At 42.4% G+C, this 23,417-nt stretch overlaps 1 protein-coding gene across 1 annotated transcript in view; it reads right to left on the bottom strand.

Moving 5' to 3' along the window:
- Positions 1–23,417, bottom strand: part of PTPRG (protein tyrosine phosphatase receptor type G) — a 407,047-nt gene that overhangs the window by 324,079 nt on the left and 59,551 nt on the right. The gene's annotated exons all lie outside the window — the stretch shown is intronic.

The raw sequence follows: 23,417 nt of genomic DNA, 5'->3' as shown, positions 1-23,417 counted from the left end.
TCCCAGATGACAGTCACCCAAACAGCCTCTCGGTTCCTGTGTGAGCACAATCTACAGATCTATTCTTAAAAGGGACACGGGACTCTTCACACCATTCCTTCTGTTGTTCACGTGTCCGATAGATGATGTGGCAGCAGCGCAGAGCCTAAGAACAAGAACACAACTGGCAGGCCTGTACAGGAACCAACCAGCAGGCTGCAGTTTGAAGATGGAAGATAGTCCAGGGAACACACTGTCAAACTGGGGGGATTAAATTAACTAGTGGGATTAAAGTCCCTTATCCCAAAAATTCACTAGGTGCATTAACCCTCAGTAACCCACTGAGTTCAAAGCCAGCGATCTGTATTCTGCATTACTCCAATGTATATAATGTACATAATGTATATAATAGCAGTCCCAAAGCATCAGAGCTGATGTAGATAAGTAACAGAAAACAGATTTTTAGTGCAGCCTTTTCTTTAAATTACAAGGGATGCAGTTCAAGGGTGACATGGAAGTCTCCTACTTAGCCAAACCAGAACGAGGACACGCAATGCCCCACATGCCAAGTGCTGCCAGATGCTCGTGGCAGGGCAGACGCCCTCCCAGGGAAGAGCAAACCAAAGGCTCCCCAGTCATGGCCAGTTCCCCCAGACCCTCCTCTCTCAGCTTTACAGCAAAGCTCATTAGCAAGGCAGCCAGGCAGCTTCGAGTTGCATTAACGACGCCCCATTAAGAAGACTCAGAAAAAGAAGCTTGGGAGGCCAGGAAGAGACAGATGCTGCCGGATGATTAGAAAGGGCTTGGTTTTGCATTTTCATGGCTTATACGCTCTGCTGGCATCAGCTGTGCAAGACATGACATGGCTGGTGAACTCGGACCACAGATCGCAACTGGCATCACCTGCAGCACTTCTGCTAGGAAGAAGCAAAGTCAGCCAGACAACCAGCAGTGCCAACAACCTCCTTCTCAAGATAAAAACACAAATTAAACTAACTGCAACATCACCCTTTCCACAAGGACAGTGTACTGCAGCACAGTTTCTGCCAGAGCGCTTGTGGAATATAGTCTAAGACTTCTCTGACTGCAATACGTGAGCTCAAAGCTACCTGTGTGTGAGCAACACAGCAGGAAAAAGAAACAGTCTGCTATCTTTTCCCCTGAGAAGACGTAGAAACGCTGAGCAGAAAACGTAGCTCAGGCAACTGCACTCCTCCTCCAGGATGGAGGGGCTTCTGTTCAGACTGCAGATGGCGTGTGATGGTGGTAGGTGAGGGCCCCACTTTGGAACCACTCATCCCACATCACCATACCCAAACCTGGAATAAAACCTTTGTCTCATTGAACCATTCTCTGACACTTCCCCCCACGTAGAGATATACTCCATTTACCTTTAAGACTAAGTTTTTCAAACAGTCAGATATTCTAGGTATCTAATATGAGATACTTTAAAGAAGACTAAGGCACGTTACATCCTGAAAATTGAACTCCTTTTAGGCTCTTCTGATTTGGGCAGTCAGACAAAAAATAATTGGATGCACCTGACAACCCTGTAACCTTGAAAACTCTTGGCCTGTGCATCCTGCACAGTCCCTCAGACTTCTGCTAACCATCATTATCTGCATTTCTTAAAAGGAGGAATCCTCTTCCTTGTTCATCACCCCTCCATATGGTACCTCAGAGGGGTCATGTCACCGCTGAATTTTACCCATAACCATGCATAAGGCAAACACAGAAATAAAACTTCAGAGCAGAGGTTCATATGCAATGCTGACCTCCACAGGAAAGCTGATGCTCCCTCAGCCAGTACTGACTGAATCAGAGCAGATACGAAGGAGAGAAATGGATAAACTCAGTTCTCCAGCATCTAGGTAGGATAGCGGGGTCAGGCTGAACCAAGACAATGAAAACCCAAGTATCAGGGCAAAATAACTACTCGAGCCAACTCCAGCATCTCTGCACTGTTTCCCCAGGGACAAGCTTGAAGTCAAGCTTGGAGCCAGTTGGAACCCAGAGGCAGCTCGTTGTCCTTGTGCCGAAGGGACTCGAGTCCATCAGCACAGGCAAATTGAGAAGGGGCCATCTGGGTCTCGTTATTCATGGCACAGTTCATCTGGGAAATGTGTAAGCCACACATATATAACGGCAGGCTGTTTGCAGGGTCAATTAACAATGGCAAAAGGGGGGCTTTATTTCATTTCTCCTTTTAGTGCAAGTACCTAAACCTTAAGGGTTTTACAACAGAAACCACCATGGCAGTAACCACCTGTCTCACTCTTTCTCACATGATTAGGTGGTGCAGCATGCACAGTGTTAGAAGAGCAACCTCTGAACAGCAGATAAATGTGACCTTAATGGAGCATTTTGTAGCTTCACTTCCTTGTTTAACGCAGAATCACAAAGATTTTCATTTCACTAAAGCTAGCAACGCTCCCCAAAACACACAGACTCATACAACATCACCAGTTTCACCTCTCTGCTCAGGAAACAATTTGCTTGTATCCACTGCTGGCATTTATCACAGTACAGCCTCATTATGTTTTCAAAACATATTCCCATAAGTCACATACCAGAAGTATCTTGATAACAAAAAAGGCCAGAATATTCAAAATAAACATAGCACAGGCTTTGTGATGCAGACCTGCTCTGCGCCTGACTTCTGTCCACCTGGGCTGCAGTCTTGCCAGACACAGTCACGCTTCCCTGCAGGTAGCCTACAATTTCATTTACTCATCATCCCATTAAAGCCACAAAGGTGTTACAGTGAAGACAAGCACATATATAACCATCACGGCCTTCGCGGCTCTCCTGACCAACGGTACGAGACTACTACTGTAATCCTTGAGCACTTCAAATAGCATCCTCTGCTCCTTTCCTTCCTAACATTTACATAAGGGCAATACCACCAAGTACAAGTGATATCAAAAGCCTCCTAGCTCAGACTGCATTCTTGCATAAGAGCACACCAGATCTCTCCTGGTGGAGAATTCAGCATTGACGCTGCAAGGAGTCCTCCCTCCGAGGCTGCCCTCCAAACTCACCTGCCTCTAACACCCAGGGAGCAGCAAGCTCAGCGTTCATTCAGCAGAAAATACAGGGCACAATACTGATTTCATTCACACTGAGAACAGCGAGGCACTTTATGAAGCCAACAGAGCTGCTCCCACTGCATGGCACGAGATCAAACCCGCCCCATTATAAAGTCTTCAGAGACGGGGGCTCTGTCAGCTAATAAAAATTCCTCATTCTTTATACAAAATGATTTTTTTAACCCGTGTCCTTTGGCCCATTTAACAATTTATTGACTGTGTGAAATAATGTGAGGCCACATCAATCTCTTCCTGGTTATTTGGTTCAGGCTCTCAAATTAATGCAGAAGGTGGAAAGCTCAATAAAGAACTATTTAAGAAAAGAAAGAGAAATGCTCCAGTCCCACTGTGAGATATCGTCCTCTCAGTTTGCAGTCAGGTCTCTCCATCTACGGCTGCACAATCTCCTGGAGAAAAGATGGAAGGGCATAAATGAGCATGCTCCCCTGGATCGAGCAGAAATAATTTTAGATTTGTATCACTCTTCACTGAAACAGATCTGCAGCGCTCAGGTAGCCAGATTTAGTGCCTCCAGCATGTGACAGCAAATCCAGCCAGATCCACAAAAATTATTTTAGGATCAAACTTAAAAACTGAGTAGAGCCAAGCAAACAACCATTCATATTTATTTGTGTAAAAATGTATTTAATTTAGCTTATGGTCTACAAAATAGTGTTGTTTGGTTTCTTTTTTTCATCTTTTTATGCTGACAGCTTGCATTACAAACAGATTTTGTAGCAGAGGGTTTCATCCACATTTATTTCCCAAAATACAAATCTGAAGTGGAAACTGAGATAAATGGAGATTTTTGTGCTGACCGAACAAGTTCCTAGTCAGGGATATATGCCCCAAAAACATGACCTACCATTTTGAGAGCTCTCATTTTCTTCCAAGTAAGCCTCATTGCTCAAAGGGAAAAGACTCTACAAACGCTACGGAGCCGATCTGTGAAATGATTCAAACTTCCTATTTACTTTGCAGTGCACCATCGGTAAGTATTTCACCCAGACAAAAAGTTTTCTGGAAGTTTCCCAGCAGGAAGGCCTGGCGCTGTATAGGCTCCAAAACTAATACTTGGTTCCTTGGTCATTTGTCCCCAGAGAACGCAATAAAGAGCTCGGCGCAACCCCCCCGTTCTGCTGAGAGCAGGAGTACTAAGGCCTTGGCAGCAAGAACAGAAAAGCACTAACAGAGCTCAGATGAAGCAAATAGATAAAAATTGCTAGCAATGATGCACATTTTATAACCATACAGAGACAGTACGCAGCACAGTCTGAAAAGGCAAGGGGTCACTGTTCTTCCCTATACAACCAATTTAACCATCTGGAGGACACTGCTAATACCGCACTCAGTAAATGTAAATGATGCTAAACCAAACGAAGGAAAAGCAAGCAGAAAATACCTCAAAAACATTCAACTATCTGGCAAGCTCAGCGAAATAGGCTGATGTAAGTGAGACATCCTACAGAAGATAGATGTAAGGCAATGCAGTTGGGGAGAAATAATAATCAGTGCAGGAATGAAGTGAGAGACTGCTGTTTAGAAAGCAGTAATGCAGAAAGACTTGAGCATTAGGGTGGATAATGAATTAGATGAAAGTTCATGCTGCAATACCACTGCAGAAAAAGGCAATTGCTATCCTGGGGCACATGCACAGAGATACTGGAAGCAATAACTCAGATTTAGACAGTCTTTGGCAAGACTGTCACTGCAGTGCCACATGCTGTTTGAGGCCCATTACTCAAAAAAGAAAAAAAGGAGGAAAAAAAAAAAAGGCTCCCCCCTTCCTCTTTTAAAACCACAATCTAAGACAGTGCTTCGTGGGGCAGGGAGGGAAGGGGATGCATCAGAGCAGCTTCAATAGCAGCCCTGAGCCCCACGCTGAGCGGGCCTGGACAGCCCCGCCACAGGCGGCTCAGCCCTGCCTTGGTTCACGCTCACATCCTCTCAGGCCTCGAAGGCGCCACTCCACTCCCCACCTCCTTGTTTCATCCATCAATTTTCATAACAAGCCTCATAGTTAGATTTTAGAGCACTCCGAAGTGTTGATCTTCAGGCGAGAAGTGCTCTCGCAGCACAAGAGTGAAAGAGGAGATGAAGAGCTTCGTGAGGAACAAAGGGACGCTTTCACCCCGAGGTGGGCGCAGCGGGACTCCAACGCGCACCACCTCTGATGCACGGATGGGCCTGAGAGGAAATGCTCAGCGCACACACGTCCTGGTAATGCTGTGAGCTTGAGCACCAGGGCATGTCGGCTGAGGGTGGTGGCCACAACATGAGGGATCAGCAGCAGAGGCACCCGGCCTTCGCAGCTGCTTCCCTCAGGGCCCACAGTGCCGCACCGGCATGGAGGAAGTCAGCTGCAGCTGGGGGAGAAGGCGGCTGGAGAGATGCAGGCTCGACACCCAAACTTTCTGGGGCACAAAGCTTTGCCCCCTTCCTATTCACGCCTCAACCACTCTGCAACATTCCTCGGTTTCCAGTGTTACTAACCCTACAGTTATTACAAAAATTTTAATTATTAAAATTCACAACAAAAGCGCTGTGCCCAGGGAGCACCATTCCAGTGAACGGTTCACGGCCTGACAAACACAATTGTTTGTTCTTTTTTAAGGATTGTAAGAATCCTCACAACGACTTCAGCCAACCTGCACAGTAAATTTGTTGACTGCTGCAGGTTTCTCACTTCCCAAGCAGATTGGGTTGGCTATTTAATTACAATACGACTTTGTACTTAGACTCAGCCCTAGAATGGTGCTCCCTACCCACAGGAAGTTGAACGCTCCAAAAGTAACTGCCCCCAGGTGAGTTAAGTCCAAAGTGGGTGCATGTGTTTCACAGTTGCTATTTCCGTATTTTATGCTTCTTTTATGCCTTCATTGTGAACTCTTAACAATATCTCTTCCCATGTAGCCGGTATGAACGTTAAAAACAAATTCATCCTTTTATACAATGCTTGAGAAGTTTCTTTATGGTAATGTCCTATGTTCCAGTTTGTCCACAAAAAGGAGATATTAATATCACAACAGGTATTCAGTCTTACTCTAAACAATTTAAAAATACATTACAATAAGGAAATGACTTTTTAAATAACCAATGCATTAAACACAGACAGCAGATCAGTGCTTGCTCCGTGACAGCGCTAGTCCTATTCATTACAGAGATCTGCACAGCTGTATCTTACAGCTATAAAGAACTTCTATCAATTCTGCAGACTACCAAAAGTGAGTTTTCTCTAAAATAAAAAAAAAAAGTTCACCATTAAATATGCTTTTATTGTTGCTCTTTTTTTTTTTTTTAAACATTCTCCATATACACTATAGTCTTTGCCAGAGAAATCAAAAGTAAGATGATTCGTAAGAAAACCTCAAGTTGTTGCCTGTCTTTTTTAACCCCCGATTCTTATTTTGTAAACAAGAAGCTCAAAGCAATCAGTTCCAGTCAGACTTCTCAGCTTTGGATTTAAATCCTTTCATGACTTCTTCAAAAACCACGCATCAAAACTTCAGAGGGAGGCGGGGGATGAGGACTCTTGACATTGCAGTTTTCTCTGATGAACGAACTGATGTATTACAAAGAGGCATCTATTTACTCAAGCTACTTGCCAACTGACAACCAAATCCAATTTGAACACAGGACTTTAAATAGCTATACAATAAGTTAGGAATGATTAGCAAAATATCATCTACTGTGTGCGATTAGATTTAAAGCAGCAGGAAAATAAAGACTGATACTGAAACACGAAGTAAAGCACATTTGGCAGCTGATAGTATCCATGTTAACACAGCATGTACAAAGACCATCTTTGCCCCCATGGAGTACATCCCTCATTACTGCACTGCTCTGAAAGGAACTAAAAAGATACAAACACGAGATAAGAAGTTAGTTTAAGCAGATCTGAAATACTAAGCTAAGCTTCTCGCAAAGCTGGCTCGAGACACCATCCTTTTAAGATGGATACGAGGACACGCTAGGATTTTGGAAATCCAAAAGAAAACCATCCAAGACCTCCAAAAACCCTGGCAAATGATGACCTCAAAAAAAAAAAAAAAAGAGCACGGAAAAAGGGCACAGAGGCTGAGAGGTGGAAACTGAACTGCAGCATGGGCCAGAGTCAGTCTCAGAGGATGAGGACACGTGGGACAAGAGCAAGCCACAGTCAGAATGAAGAAAGTTAGTTTAAAAGAGAAAAAGGTCCCAGAATCCAAATGACAGACTTGAAAACTAGTCTTCTCAACAACTTGTACAAAAAAAAAAAAAAACAACAGCAGAGGATGTATTTTAATAACCAAGCTGCTCAGTGACAAAACCCTGGAGAGGTGTTTAGCTGGGTGGACGGAGGAGGAGGACTATTTCTTGGAGAAGCAATGCAGAAAGAACACAAAATGCTCAGACAACGGTATGGCTATGCTGACAAAGGTCTGGCTTGAAGAATACACGCAGGTGGCAAGCGTGACAGCTGAGCATGGCAAAAGCACTAGTCATAACTACCAAAAAACCCAATGGTTTGGGACAGGAACACAATAGCCCCTTCTAGCCCCAGTTACCTGGAGCAGAAGGACAGAGAGGACGAAGCAGTGACTGCAGAGAGGCACTGCCACAGCAGATGGGAGACAGGACAAGGAGGAAGGAGCCCAAATGTGAGACAAGTCAAATACCGGCAGAAAGCAGAGGAAAGGTCAGCGAGGGACCCAGAAGTTATCTGGTCTGTAATCGTCAGAAGTGCTAGCAGCTCACCTCTCCCCAGATGAAATGGGAACTGTGGAGGGTTGCCCTACCTCAAGCCCAACAGAGCTGCCCATCACTTAGAATTATTCCACTTAGGATCAGGGACTGCCAAATTTGTTGCTGAGAACTCTTCACAAATATGATGGCACTGATTACTTTCTTATCAGTAATCAACTTCTCCAAGTTTAAATAGCATCAATAATTAAAAAAAAAAAAAGGCAGAGCAGGCTGCTTTTGCAATTTTCAGCCCGTTTGCTGCAGCAGAGCTGTGTTAACTGCAAATGAACCAAGCCCCAGATTAAGCAACAAGTAATCAATAACTACTCATTATTTTCTGTATGGGTAGGGAAAGGAAAAAGGTGCTTCTCAGGTCACTGTATGGAATACATCAAGTCAGGAGGAAAGAAATCCTTGAAAAAAGCTGCAGGTTCTTAATTGCCACTGAGGTCTAACGCAGCTGAGATTTATCAGTACTCTCTGCATTCATGCCCCTTCAAATTAGATAAGTGAGAAGGTGTTGCACTGTGTCGTTCATAAATAAGGGCCCTCGGAAGGTGCATGTTTATTTGCACTATATGAAATTCAAGAAACAGTCACATTGAGACTTTTTGAAATAATTTTCTTCCTATTATATAAAACATCACAATTACAGGGTGGTGGGGAAGGTGGACTTTTTTTTTAAACATCTGAATAAATTTTGTATTAAAGACCTTTTAAAATATTTTAAAAATACATAGTGGTGCCAGGATATGCTAGTAAAAGCTTGGCACTATCAGAAATTGGACTTCTTCAAAATATATCTACTTTAATTTCCTTTTTAAAAAATTACTATAATCTAGTAAAAATCTAGTTTCAAGCCAGCTATATTAATATTTCAATTTGGTAAATTATTCTTTTAAAAAAGTTTCTAATAAAGTAGCACTTGCTGCGTGTCTTTTAATAAGATTACATTTCTATTTATGATGTTATAACACAATGTATTAAAAACAAAAGAAAGATTACCACAGGAGGAATAGAGGTGTCTTACTTCATTTTAAATTTAATTTAAAGTAGAGGAAAAGGATTTTTCTTTTAAATTAATATTTCCCTTACAGTGTTATGAATCCCATCTTCAACTATTGAGTTAGAAGCAGGAGCAGAAGTTTTACTACTTTTACACAAACTCAAAGAAAACGCAAAACTAAACTTCAGTAAGCCCCATAGACACCAGAAAGCCAAGACTTGCATCTTTGCATAGTCTAAGGGCAAAACTCCTAAACCAGGATGCACATTCCTCCTGCTGAAGCAGAAGAACAGAGTAAAAATGACTATGACTCCGTATTATCAGAGCAATCTGTACACGCCAGGTGAAGTGCAGAGCCAGGGAACAAAAGTCATCCTCAAATGAGTCAAGGCAGTCCAAGGAGAAGCAAAATACCTGCAGTGCTTGTCTTATCCCTCCTGCTCCCTCTTCCACCTGGAAGATGTCTCGGCTGCAGTGCCATCAGAGGGAAACCTCTCATACCCATCAGATACTTCCCTTTTCTGATTGGGATGGATAAAATCAATAGGAACACCTTGAATGCTACTGGGAACTAGAAGCAGAAGGCCACAGAGTCCGTTCGACTCATTTGTTTCCCAGAACTAAGCAAAACCAGAAGCAGCCCACGGAGCGCCCCAAAAGGGGGCCCACGCTTCTGCTGAAGTGATTAAGATGAATAAGCATCGCTCCATTCACTCAGCTCACACTGCACACTGTGGAAAGACTCGCTCCCATGCTCCTACCAAGCCATGGAGGTTTTCTATCATAACTAAATTAAATTGCTCTTACATAGTCCAGTAAAATGTTCAGTATCAGAGCACTTTCTAAAGGTGGTTAGCGCTGGAAAAACAGAGGTGCAAAGAAGATAAGTCATTACTCAGTATCAGCTGAGGGCTATCAGCCAGATCAGGATTAAAATGCAGGATCAGACCTGAACGCCAGTGGAATATTTCATCCAGGCAGTTGGGCCGATTTGTCCTTCAAAAGTTAAACACAGGGCGATGCCAGAAGTTCAGGCTGCACTAGTTCAGAAAGAGCATCCAGGTATTCAACTACAGAAGAAACAGGTAGAAAACAGTGCACGAAACCAAGGGGCTGGGTGGCAGAGGGATAACCTCCTGCTGCACATGCCTGGGTAACACGTGCCTACAAGCAGGTGAAGCATTTCTAGGTCTACTTGCTGTACTGTAGAAGGTGACTTTTGTTTTCTTCTCTAAGGTCCCACTATAGTTTCCAGTGAAATCTTCTAGCCCAGACTCAAACTAAAATGAACCTCTGTTTGCCATTCAAGGGCAGAAGTACACAATAAGAGTTATCATCTATGGCCTAAAACAGGACTAAGGAGCAGAGTATGGTGGTCTCTGAGGGGAGGGGAAAAAATAAAAAAAGCTCCCAAAAATCCCTTCTGAAGAATTGAGAGCAATTCCCAGAAGAAAGCGAGCAACCATGCTCAAGAATTATTTAATCTCAGCATATATTCTTGGTAAAAATCGATGCCCATGACATACACCACACCATGCAAATGGACCCTTAAAGAGCCATGTCTTGGACAGCAGGCCACAACCAGGCTTAATCTGGGGAGTGAGGGAGAGCAAGACAAAATAAGGATGTCTTTCAGATAGGTCTTTATTGGGCCTTGACGGTCAACAAATTTATAACAGATGCGCCTCATTCTGAGTGTGGAGAAATGAGTGCTGGTAACTGTTATTGTCAGGACAAATCAATTGGAGCCATATGTCTGCAGCGGCTGACAGCATCATGAAAATCTCAAGTAACACACAGACATTAGGATGTTGCTGAAAATAAGAGCTTTCCCATCGTGTAAAGGGCCTTAGGGAGATGCCTCTCTCTTCGAGACAGGTTTCTGGGAATTATCTTATATATTTTGATTCTTTCAAATGCTTGATTGTATGCGAGACTTTGCCCTCTCTTACCGATTCCCCAGACAGTACGTTATAATTAACAGGAGATAAAATGCTACAAATTAATCATAGGACACATCTCATTAGGATTCTTATTTTATCTAGATTAAAGAAGAAACTGTCATGACAGAGAATGGAGAAGCTTCCTAACCTTCTCCGCTACCCCACGCTCCCCAACCAAATGTCAACCATTAGTCCCAGTGATAGAACCCAAGAGGAATGCACAACTCACAGCAAAATCATAAACGATAATCAAAAAAGAAATAAAATGCTAAGATCTCATTCTAATGAACTGAAGTTATGCTTTTAGAGCACTTTCTCCTATCGTGCATTTCCTAGATTTTTCAGAACACAAAATAGTTGGTGGTTATGAAATAGCTGTACTGTAAAACAGGAATAGACATAGTGGAACAGATCCATGGCCCATTTTTTTGGCCAGTATGCTAGACCAAGACAGTGTAACATGCATTACAAGAAAAGGAAATAACTAACACTGTCAAGTCAGCAGGGTCTCATGTAGGTTAAAATATAATGTAAGATCAGTGCCATAATTATCCACACCAAGCAATTTTTTAGTTTATTGACTACGCTGCAGTTCCTGAATTTATGTCTTGGGGCTTAAATTGCAAAAATATTATTGCAATGTGGCAGATATTATAATCCAGATATTGGTAGCTAGGCAGGAATGCTTGGTATTTCTCTGAACAGCCAAGTTTCTCCAAAACCACTGCCTTTCTTTTACCAACACTCATGAGCAAATTTGCCAGAATGCATGCGGGTATAATATGTATTTTTCCATAAAACATACACAGATAGCAAAAATACAAAGATTTTCAAGGAAGAGCTAATTTTCAAAAGAATTGTAGCTAGGTCACAGACATCCAGCACTCCCGACCCATACAACACGTAACAAATCCCAAGTTACAAAATCTTCATGTTTTCAGCTTCCCTCCTCCCATTCCCCATCCTGTCTCCGCACCACAAGTCAAGGATTTTCCCATTCAGGTCACCATTTCACACTCAGCTCAGATCTGCACAGCCGACAGCCTTTAGTACTGGAAGGCTGCATTACAACATTTGGTAATGGACAGCGTTGATTTCACTCGTTGGGTGTCTCAGCAGCAAAGCCAGGCATGCTTCCACCCCTTGGTGTCAGTAGGTCCTTCGGCATTGTCTTTGCCAAGTGGAAGGTCCAGCAACACAAGGAGAAAGTCCCTCTCGGGGGCTCTTCCAGAATAGCGAAGTAACATACAGATTTCAACAGAAAGGAATCGTCTTGGACGTAATTAAGCATACTCTGCACCCTTCCTAAAATTTCAGCGGGAGGGTGAGAACACAGCCAACCAGCCTCTTGATCTGAGGTTAGTCTGAAACTGAATGCAGGCTAGAGGCAGGGACAAAATGAAGTCTAGAGAACTTGAATGAATTAAAAAATAATCACTGCTCATCTTTGTTTTCCCTCACGGAGAAGGAGAATCTCATTTTCCTCAGGAGTAACAGTGCCGCTGAAGGTGAGCAAGAGATTGTTCGCTCCACCTCAAACCCTGAAAACATAACAGCTGCCCAAGAGCCCACAGCGGACAACAGCACCAAAGCGAGAAGGCCCTAACATTCAGTGGAGCGGCTTGGAACCAACTATAAAGATTCATAGAACAAAAATCAGCATTTTGTTCTCGACTGTTCTCTGCAAGCAAGAAAACGCGCTCACACATCCCCACGGACAGCCTGCTGTAGCTGTAGGAGAAGGCTTGGTTCGAATGCTAAATGCATTCTCAGTCCTCCAGCTCTCCATCAGGGAAATTGCAACAGAACATACTGCAGGTTTTCGCCCTGTCGTTAAGAAGTGACCGGGTCAGAATACCAACTGCTGCATCCTGCAAAGCAGTCCTGAAACTTGAAACATCAGCGATGGATATCTGACTTCCAACGTCAGCTTCGTAACACAGGAGCAACTGGGCAGAATCCTCTGGTCTGTGCTTTGGAGGAGGTCAGACTATCATTTAAATAACCCCTCTAGCCTTAACTTCCAGTTATTTTGTACTCAGGTGGACATGGGGGGGATATATCACGTCTCAATCTTGTCAGAAAAAAAGGGAAAAATAATCAGAATAGACTCAAGACATTTTGTGAAGAATGAATCCACACAACCATTTGGCATAGGGAAAAGACCCCATTTGTATCAAGAAAACCTCAACTGTATATCTGCTACAACCAAGTATTCCTTTCCTTCAAGGTGGAAGTTTCCACCATTTTTGCTGGAGCATAGGCTATTGACAGTTATTTTTCCTCTGTTTTTGTTGACACCGTTTCAATACTCCACTGCTGTATTAATCCTATTCTGTCTTTCAGATAAGGATATTGTTGTTACTAAGTACTATGCTAATTGTTTTTGTCTAGTATTAAAAATATGCTGCACTGCCTTATTCTAATTAACTTGAGATTATTATTGAAATAATGGTTTTATTATTTTACCACCGGCATTTTACTGCCTTGAAGTCTTAGTTGTACTCAAGCTATTATGCCTTTGTAGCAATTGACTAACTACAATTATTCTATTATCCAGCTTCTAACATTTAATTGGGTGAGTGCAGAAAATACTTTCCTGTTAAAAGATCTTTGCTTTTTGATTTATTAGCGTTAACCTTCAATATACAGAACCCAGATTCAGTTCATTTTTCCTCTTCTCAAGAAAATCTCACGAGGATCACCATAAGCTTCGTTTGGTTTAATTAGGAGGGGAAAAATTTAAAATACGTTATGAGATTTATATTGATGCCCTCCAGCACACATTCTTCACTTCACACTTATGTAAGATTTCAATAGCCAATACACTTCCCTTCTCCCAGAACGAGAACACACTGCAGGGCAGGACTGTTAAATGTCATTAGCATGAACTATTTTTTGTATTGATTTTTGTTGCTCTATTTCTCCTCTGTCCACTTGATGAGTTGCAGAGTTCAGAGTTAAGTTTTAATTGAAATACTTGGAAGCCAGCATACCTTACCAGGCTGCATTTTTCCCTGAGTTCCAGCAACGAATATCCATCAGGTTTACAGTGCTGCGCAGGTACCAGCAGCAGAATTTGGCTCAGCAGCAATTTGAAAGTGTTTGCTGTTGTTTTTACTGATGCTAAGTATACATATTCTAAGAGGCTCCAAACAAGACCATTGAACTTGGTGTGCTCTTTCTCCCAGCGGGAAACTTGTTAAGCTACCAGCTGCCATTTAAATCAAGGAATGAGAGATTGGCATGCTATGAGACAACTCAGCTGCTGATTGCCAGTAAGGGCAGGGCAGGCGCTGACTGCTGGCTGGAGCAGCGGTGCAACGGCAGCATGCACAGAAGGTGCCCAAGAAACAGCACAAATTGGCCAGGGAGATCAGAATATCAAAACCCTTGTGCTCTGGCCAGTCTGAGGATGTTTAACACACACTGGTCAGTGAATAGCTGGTTTAGAATCTGGGCACAACGTGTGCTTTTGCGCACGGTCTGGTGCAATGCGTAGGGGAAAAAGTAAAAATAAAAGTCAGCAAGCAAACAAATAAACCAACCAGCAGGAGCGAAGGCTAAAGAGTGCTACACTTTGAACTCCTACACCCTCATTTCCTGGTTTTATTGGCATTAAGTTAGGTCATTAACATTTTATCAATATATTATGTGTATATAATGTTACTGAGATTAATGGACATAGGCAGTGCCTTTCTAAAGGCAATCAGAGGTCTGTAATAAGTTACATGCCTGCTCTTCCAACAAGCTGCTCAGAGGCAGGGATGCATGGATTTTTAAACACCTCCAAGTTTAATATACTATAATTGTAAGTGTGACTACACTGCAGAAGTAACTTTAAAAGAGCAGATAGCTTAACCCAGATTTGTATGCTGCTCCTGACAACTGAAGTTTTGAAACCCAAGTAGTTCAGACTTCAGCATATGCTCTAAGTCAATATGTATTGAACTCCGAGCCTCTGCTGCAGCTGATTAAGGACAAAGAAAGGACATGATACGATGCTACAGGAATCAAGACAGTTCTTTTTTGTGTTCTCCAAGAAAGAACATTACTCATTTTTATTATGTCTTAAACTTTCTGTTATCTGGCTACCTAATACCAGGTATGTTTACTGCCCTTGTTCCCAGTTTTAAGCTTGAAGTGCCGAGCTTTGATTCTCATTCTGCTCATCTGCTCTTGTTAGGGATTGCTCGCATTAGGATACATTCAATTACACAAGTTTTATGAGAAGCCCAGGCAAAAAGAAAAAAAAAATACTGCCTTCCCCTTTTCCTCCTCCCTCCCCATTCTCCGTCCTGCTGGTGTAGGTATATTCCTATGAAATATTTTTAAATTTTATCATTAGGATGATTTACTATACCTAGGGGACACTCTGGAGCTTAATATGTTGACGTCAAAGCAGTTAACTATTAAAATCCCCACAGTAGTACCTATGATTTACATTACAGAAATGAGACATAAGCTCCTATCTCCTGGGTGGCTTCCAACCACCGGCACAAAGGAAGGAAACACCTCTAGTCATGGCGATGCAGCATAAAAGGAATCTCATGTCACATTACAATAGGCATCAGCATGATGTATTAGCACTTTCTCAAAAATCTTAAGACTCTTCTCCTTTGACCACAGTACACATTCATGGAGAAATTTTCATTCAAAGCCCTGGGGAATGAGATTCACCATGCTAACAAAAATATTTACATATGGGTCCATGGCTGCAGTAAGACTGGGCTAATTCTCCTCACTCTGACAGTACTTGGGGACAGAAATGCTGAACATGCTCATGGAGAGCTGTTAATCAAAGTTTGCTAAACAACAGACCACAAACACATGGCTCGTTTTATCCAGAGCTGCCTGCAAAACCCACCTGCGTTCCTCCTCGAAAGGCCTGATTATACACTGAAGAAACATGCTGGTCCCATTTTGTACAATACTTGACAGTTACGCAACTCTGCACAGCCACTTCCAAAGCTCTCTCATCACTGTCCAACTTGTCTCCAACTTGGCCAGCTAGCTTATTCATATTTTCGTCCGCTGCTATGTACCATCATAATAGCAGGCAAGGAGAGGAAAGAACTAGCTTTCAAGTGAAAATTGTTGCTTGGAAGACACATTAAGATACCTCTCCTCCTCTTCAACATTCCAGCCCCATTCTGATTCACAAGCTGCATTCCCTAAAATGAATCATGTTGAATAACAAAGGTTCCCGGGCTGACTCAGATAATTTGGAAGAGGTAGTCTTCCCCCTCAATATTTTTAAAGGCTGAGTTTTAAAATAGAAGTTCTGTTTTTTAACTTATGATTATCCTAAAGGTTCAAGAACACTTTAACCTGGTGACTGACTGTACCAAGTAAATCACCTAATTCTTATCATCATCACTCTCACTATACGAAGAAGGTGGTGATGGTTTGTTGTTTTTTTTCCCTGTTTGTTGGCGGTGGTGGTGTTTTTTTTTTCCCCTAGAAAATATTGTGAAAAATCAGAGCAGGTTTTCAAAAGCATCTGGGAAGTATTTCCTATATTGGAAGAAGTAACCTCAAAACACTATCCAATATAATGCTGATTCGAGAAGATCTACAGAGGGCACTGAAGCAGCCAGTACTTAATCAGAACTCAGTAATTTTGCTACCACAGAGACTCCCTGATAACAGGTAGGTACTTCTCCCCTCGTTTGTTTCTCAGAGAATGAGACTCCACTGCCCCTCAGCATTCAGTATCGTACCTGACACCCATGCAGTGGAGGGGTGGTCACTGGCATCTGAAGCCAAGGTACAAACTGACATTTTTTCTGCCTTGTCCATCATAATCCCTAGATTTCTTACTAGGGAAGAACAAGGAATAAGCAGAGGTAATCAGTCAATGACAGTGCAAATTTATCTCCCCTGTGATCATAATGACATAGTATCTAAATCTGTTCATCACTGCATAGGTGCATTAAAAATATGCACAGATGTGCCTTTCACACCACCACTAGCAAGATACTCCCCCTGTATTTGCTCCATTATGAGATGATACCAATTTGCATTTATGTTTTGATTACATCTGACTGAATTCTATAATGTTCGGCAATTTGCAATGGGTGAAATCTGACACTATCAAAATAAGTGGGAGCTTTGCCATTGACTTCAACAAGGATGTGATTTCATCCTAAATGCTCCGATAAGCTGAGCTTTGAAGAAATAGAGGACCACAGCATTTCTAAAATGCACAATTTTGGATCAGAATAACCTTGCTGAAATCTACAGATTTATACTAGTAAGAGTGGAATTCCCCAAACCATTGTTATACCTCAGTTAAAGTTTATTACATTACAGTTGAATGATATTTCACTGTTATGACTTATTATGGGAAATGTCATAGATTCCAAGTGCAGCTGGGGGTTCCTCATACCTCCAGCCCCTCTGCCTTCGCATCTACCAAGCTTTGCAAGTTCTTTTCAATGATCTTGGATGATTTTGCATTCAGTGCAGTTGAGGAAGTGGGGGAGAGCAGCATCAGCTTTTCGTTAACTAATATCTTGTGTCCCTGAGGCCACCAATATACCACAGCCAGGGACAACGTTGCTCTCCCCATACCTGCTCGCAGAGCTCCAGTTAACTGTAACACATTTTCAGAACATGTTTGAACTATGCTACCCTGATGTATTTTCAACCACCACGTAGGTCCAACACAGCTCTGAGTAGCTACACAGACCCTTTGGGATCCTGAGCCCAAGGTCAGACAAACTAAAAGCACTCTCGGAACATTTCTGTTTAACTAAGAATTAAAAAAAAAAAAAAGATTAAAGACCAATACCCAGCGTCTCATGTATCTTACGCTCCAGTAGAAGAGAAGGTTGACAGGCTTTTTCAGAATTATGTTCTTCAGTAATGTGCTGGGATCCCACCTGCTATCAGTTTACATGCCCAAGGGATGGGATCATATATTATCTGTTACCAGCTTTCAAGAGCTTCCACAAGTTCCCCTCTGCCACCCCCCCGCATTAATATGGGCATATCATACGTATATGACATTCCCTCATCTTCCTTTACTATGCTCTTCAGCAATGACTTTGGCAAAGGACAAAGACTTCAACACTTTTAAGTTCTGCTTTATTTTACTTTTTTATCCTCAGGAGAGTTTTTCCCTACACAAACAGACCCTCTGGAAGAGCACCACCCTAATTGCCCCCCAGGCAGCTAGATCCATTCAAGCTTAATGCCTTGCAATTGTTGGTCTTATGACTGAATCTACTTGTCAGGGAGAGAGAGCAGAAACTGTCTGCTCTTCTCTGACAGCCCAGCACATCACCTCTGAAATCCAATACATACACCACATTCTGAGTCTCCAATCAATAATTGCCATCAAGCATTCAGTACCACGTTGCACTGAGAAGCTCACCTTAATGCCCAAGACTTCTGTCCCCAAGAGACTACCGCTAATTCAGAAGTCAGCGAGGTTCAGCCACAGGTCTAATGATTCTTCCCCTGTGCTGAGTGCTCCATATTGCACCCACCACCCTGCTGCCCTCCCTACTCGGTCTCCCTGACATTCCCCTTACCGCCCCTCAGTGTCGACTCCTCTAAGTAATTCTGCATCGTTTCCTTTCCCCTTTATCAGCGCATATGTGAAAATAGAAAGCGCTGTCTTAAGGACCACAGGGATCCCCACTATTAGCCTTTTCCCAGATCTAAATCTAATTTTCTGTTGCTTGGCCAGGTTTCAGTCCTGAGCTGCGAGGTAAAAACACCATGAAGCTTCAAATCTCCCAGAATATATAACAAGGTGGGAGTTAGTTATTGTGGAAGAGTTTAAAAAGTGATTAGAGGCATAAACTGGACATCTGCTGGCACAGCAGTGCCTAAGTAAAGATGAAACAACTTTTCAACAGAGTTTGGCAACATCATGGGGAAAATTATTTTCATTAATAAAGCCAGACTTCCAGCTTTTTCATAGTTTCTGGGCATGTTAGGTTCATGCTTAAGTCACAGAAAGTATGCAGCACTCTCCTGTAAGTCACGGTGTCAATCCCATTCCTGCAAGATCTTGCACAGAGGAAGAGTGGGCAGAAGGGCTCCCCTGCACCAGACTGAAAGGTCAGCATCTTCCCAGGAAGCTGCTCTGGGCTCATTTATGTTGGAACAGCTCCTGGAATAGTTACGAGGACTGCTGTTACCTCCCATGCAAATTCTTATTCTGGAATAAAACCATTCAAATGGGATACTGGTACAACAACAGCAACATAAATAAACCAGTACAACTGTATTGTTTCATTTCCTTGAGAGGCCTTTAAAATGATAAAAGCCTTCTTGTCCTCCAGAAGACAAGAAGCTAGTGTCATTTTTTAATACATTATGTACACAGAATATTTCTGTTTGGACACTTAGACATGTAGAGAATACCTACTTGAAAAAAGCTTCACCAGCTCAAACTCAATACACAGAACAGCTGTATTCTATTAAGTATAGAATATAAATATGTTTTTCTAGTTAAGAAAATACTGTGTCAAACACACATCTCTCACAGGTAACAAAACACATGGAAACCAAGGTATCTAATAGGGCTGGGACATCTGGGAAAAGCCTATCTGGAGAATAAGCTTGTTTATAAGAATAAAAATCTCACCGAGTATCTCAACTAAGTTGGAGAGAAAATTAGGACAGCAGAAAAAAACTGTGTTTTTTTTTTTTCCCCTAAACAAATGGCTCCATCTTTCAAACAAGCACAGGAGATGCCAGGGGGGCTGGTGACAATCACCACTGATGCGAATGATGGGATGTGTCAAGGAGAGAGAAATGTCATGTGGGAAACGTAATTAACCACTATAGAAGGGGGGCCAATACCTCCCCACTTCCTCACATGCCAAACAGCCAAGTCCCAAATTGATTAATACAGCTCCTATTCGCTCATTTGCTGTTTGATATTCTTGTAGACATTTATAAACATATCAGCCTTTCCTGGAGCACTGCAGCATTCCAGTTACTTCCAGTTCAGGTACAGTCACTGTTCATTTTACCTAAAGACACTTAACTTAATGGTGAAAGGACACAAGCTGATCAACTGTTCCAAATTTGTTAAAGTTAATCTGCAATAAATTAGTTTCTTTCCTCGTCAGGATAGCTAAAAACAAAAAATGTGTCCAGGGCCCTGAAACTGAAGGGATGCAGCAGTTTTTTAGATTTAGCCGATGTTACAGACTCATTAACACTGTCAGGTCAAATAAGCATCTTTAACAACAACAACTGAATGATGCTGCATTGTCTATATTAAAAATCATTGACGAGGTTTTTTGATGTAGATTCAACAGGTTTGTAGACAGACATGAACCTGGCATGCTGTTTTGTACCTGTTCAAAACTATCTGACGTTCATGGCGCATAGTTGAGAGTGACATTCTCATATTTCCAGGGTGAAAGAAAAGAAGGAGGGGGGAAGAGTGTTTAAGAAAAAGAAATGATACTGACCTTTTTGGGAGTTAGCTGGAGGTGTGGGGAGTTTTCCCCAAGATGCTAGAATCATAACGGCAGACACATAAAGCAGACACGAGCTGACATGACCTTATAGAAGAAGCTAAGGCAAGGACCCAGTGGCATTCCATTGCAACTGTGCATCTGATAGTTGTGACAAGCTCTGTAATCCCTTACCCTAAGCCAGTTTCCAGGCAGACCCACAGAAACTTAACAGGTTTAGTAAAATCATCATCTCCAGCATCACAAGAGGATTAGTTGCCATCATCCTCTCTCCGCTTCCCCTTCCTGATATACTGAAGAAAAATAAGATCTGAAAGATCTCCTGAATTCCCCAGCAGCTAAGCAAGCCCTGAAGTCACCATAATATTGGTGCACTAAAATACCTACCAACTTCCTCAGTGTCAGCTTTATCAACCCACTATGTCCCCAATGTTGCTAAAATTTCAGTGCAGAGGAAGAAATCTATTCCCCCGCACACACCACCACCACCACCTCATTTCTTTTGGCAGGACTAAGCTTCACCCAAAAATATATGCCTAATCAATAATCCTTACTACTACTCTCAAGATGTATGCAGAAATATGTATTTTTTTTTTTACTAGACACTGTACAATGTACAAAATGGGATATGTCCCACCTCCCACAAGTTTACAGTCTAAATAATCCTGAAGGAAGAGGCTTGTTCAGAGACACCCAAAACCCAGGAACTGGTTCAGGTTCTTCAACATTTATTAAAGTACGTGAGGCACATTTTCACCCTTGAAGTTCCTCCCTCCTCAAGAGCACCTCAAGATTCATAGCACAAGCATACAACATTTCTCTTACTGAACCAAGGTCAGATTCGCATGTCAATCATTTCCCAGACATCCCTAAAAAAAGCTCCGTATCCCAATGAAACACATATTGCAGTGGCACAGACACTGCAGAGGTGATGCTCCAACACAGAACGGCTCAGACTCCTGAAGGCTGTGGGGCTCGGTGCAGAACTGCCTCCCCCGTGTCACGTAATGAGAGGTATAACGAAGGGGAAATCATGCACAGCCACTTTCAGATGTCACGCAAGTAGGCTCCAGTAGCACAAAGAAAAGATAATTTAGAGAAAATTTCTTCTAAAAAGGTGCCTATAGTTTTCAGCTTTGAAGAAAAACCTGTGTAAAAATTACCTAAAATACTTCTCAAACGCTTCAGTGCTCGTGTAAATGGGGCAAAAGGTGCACTGCTTAGCAACATCAGTACACTGCTACTTAATACCTTTTCCTTTTTTTTTTTTAATTTAATTTAAATAGACACCTTTGACTATTGTTTCTGCAGTCTTTTTCCTCCTTCTCTTACCTTACGATTTCTCTATCCACAGTAGCTGATCCCTTCAAGTTTACTTATTTGTGGTCACATTAGTTTTTAAATAATGCAGGGGAAAAATGACTATAAATAATGACCTTGTAAATATATTTGCCAAGAAACTGATTACATGCATCCATGCAACATGCATCCAGCCATAAAAACTAGTTCTAGAAAATGATCCAAGAAGCTTGAAAAGATAAACAATTCTAAAATATATACATTTAAAAATTGTATAAGCCTAACTGCTGTGTTCATGTTCTGCGCAGTTATGTTACTATGCTATCTTTTGGGCAACTTGTTATTCAGTGGACATAAATGTGAGAAATTGTGTGTCGAAATGCTGCATGTTCTGACAAGACCACAAGCAAATATATAGTCCCCAAAGGTTCAGGGGCCTTTGCATACAATCCTATTAATCGCTAGAGGAAGGCAACCATATGGCAAGACAGTAGCGTGCTCAATGAGTGCACAGCAGGAAATATGTAGCCAACTGGGAACTGTATAAAGGACAAAGGGAAAGACGACAGAAGCTGCTAAATCTATAGATTATTCATTAGAAATTCAGTTATAGACTAGTGCATTTCTAATTACTGAGGTTCATTAAAGAACAGGCCTTTTTCTAGATAAACTGGAAAACTTTCATCCTTATCATTAGAAGAATAATTGAAATCTTTGTTTCCATTAAAGTTTAGATGACTTTAAATATCTTCCTTCAAGACTATAACAGCATGTAATTTAATGCTTACATAAGCAACAGAATACAAATTACATGTTTGGTGCTTGACAGACAATGTAGCTGCATGCTACATATAGCCTCGGCTGCACACCTGAAGGTGGGAACTTACCAGGCTGTTGTGCTACAGCCATTTGCTCTGGCTATGGGAGCATTTGGGCTGTAATTAGGCATGTTTTTTCTGGCACAAGTAAAAGTTCAGGCATCCTTCAAACCCTCCAATTCCACTCATTCCTATCCCTGCTCAAAAAACCCAGTTGGGTTGGTACAGCTGTCTGTGGGTTCAAGTAGGAAGCCACATTTAAGCCAAGAAAAAATTCAGCAAAAAATATTTTTCTTTAATGGTTCCATCTAGTTTAGATCACTTCCTTGACTCAGGTCATCATACAGGCCTGCAAACAAGGCGGTTCGTGAAGCGGTGCCAACACAACCCAAGAGGGGGCAGCCGAGGAGGCGAGTGTGCACTGCTGCCATACCAAGGATGCAGCAAACCATGCCCTGAGCAGGCAGGTACACGATGCCTGCCTTTCCTCTTGGCACGCTTCCTCAGAGCAGACAAGAGCTCCCTCCTACGCCTTCGTAGCACCATTCCCACCCATGACAAGTCCCCAGGTGAGGAGCGGCCCTCACAAAACCCCACAGATGCACTTTATCAGCGCTCCAGAACGTCACGGACTCGCCGTGATGTCCTTGCATACGTCTAACAGTGGGCACAAACACCAAGATTTATAAAGGCTTTCAGCACAACTGTTTGTATTTGGATTGGAGAAAAATATGCATGTAGACAAGTAAAACATGCACCACAACACCTCAGTCTACCTCAGGTTCAGTTTCAGTCCTTGGGCTCCCAAGGGAGTAGGCCGAGCGATCGTTTGTCTCGGAGGCCTATGATTCACCACACGCTGCTAGCGGGTGGCTTTCATTCACAGACAGGCAGTGATTCAGAGGGGCTGTAACACTGACTATAACTCACAGGAAACACTCCAAGGGACACGGGGCACCAAGCTCACCATAAAACCTAACAGACCTTACCAGGCTGGTGTTAAAGGCTGTCAAAGAGACGCCATGGCCTCTCAGATTATCTAGCTCATCTTCCAAGCCTTACTGTTTGGCTTCTCGTCATACCTGACACTTGATTAAATTTAAGTTCTT

Source organism: Anser anser, assembly GCF_964211835.1.
Source record: "Anser anser genome assembly, chromosome: 12".
Classification (NCBI taxonomy): Eukaryota; Metazoa; Chordata; class Aves; order Anseriformes; family Anatidae; genus Anser; species Anser anser.
The sequence above is the reverse complement of the archived record's forward strand: the minus strand, read 5'-3'. Positions and strand labels throughout refer to the sequence as shown.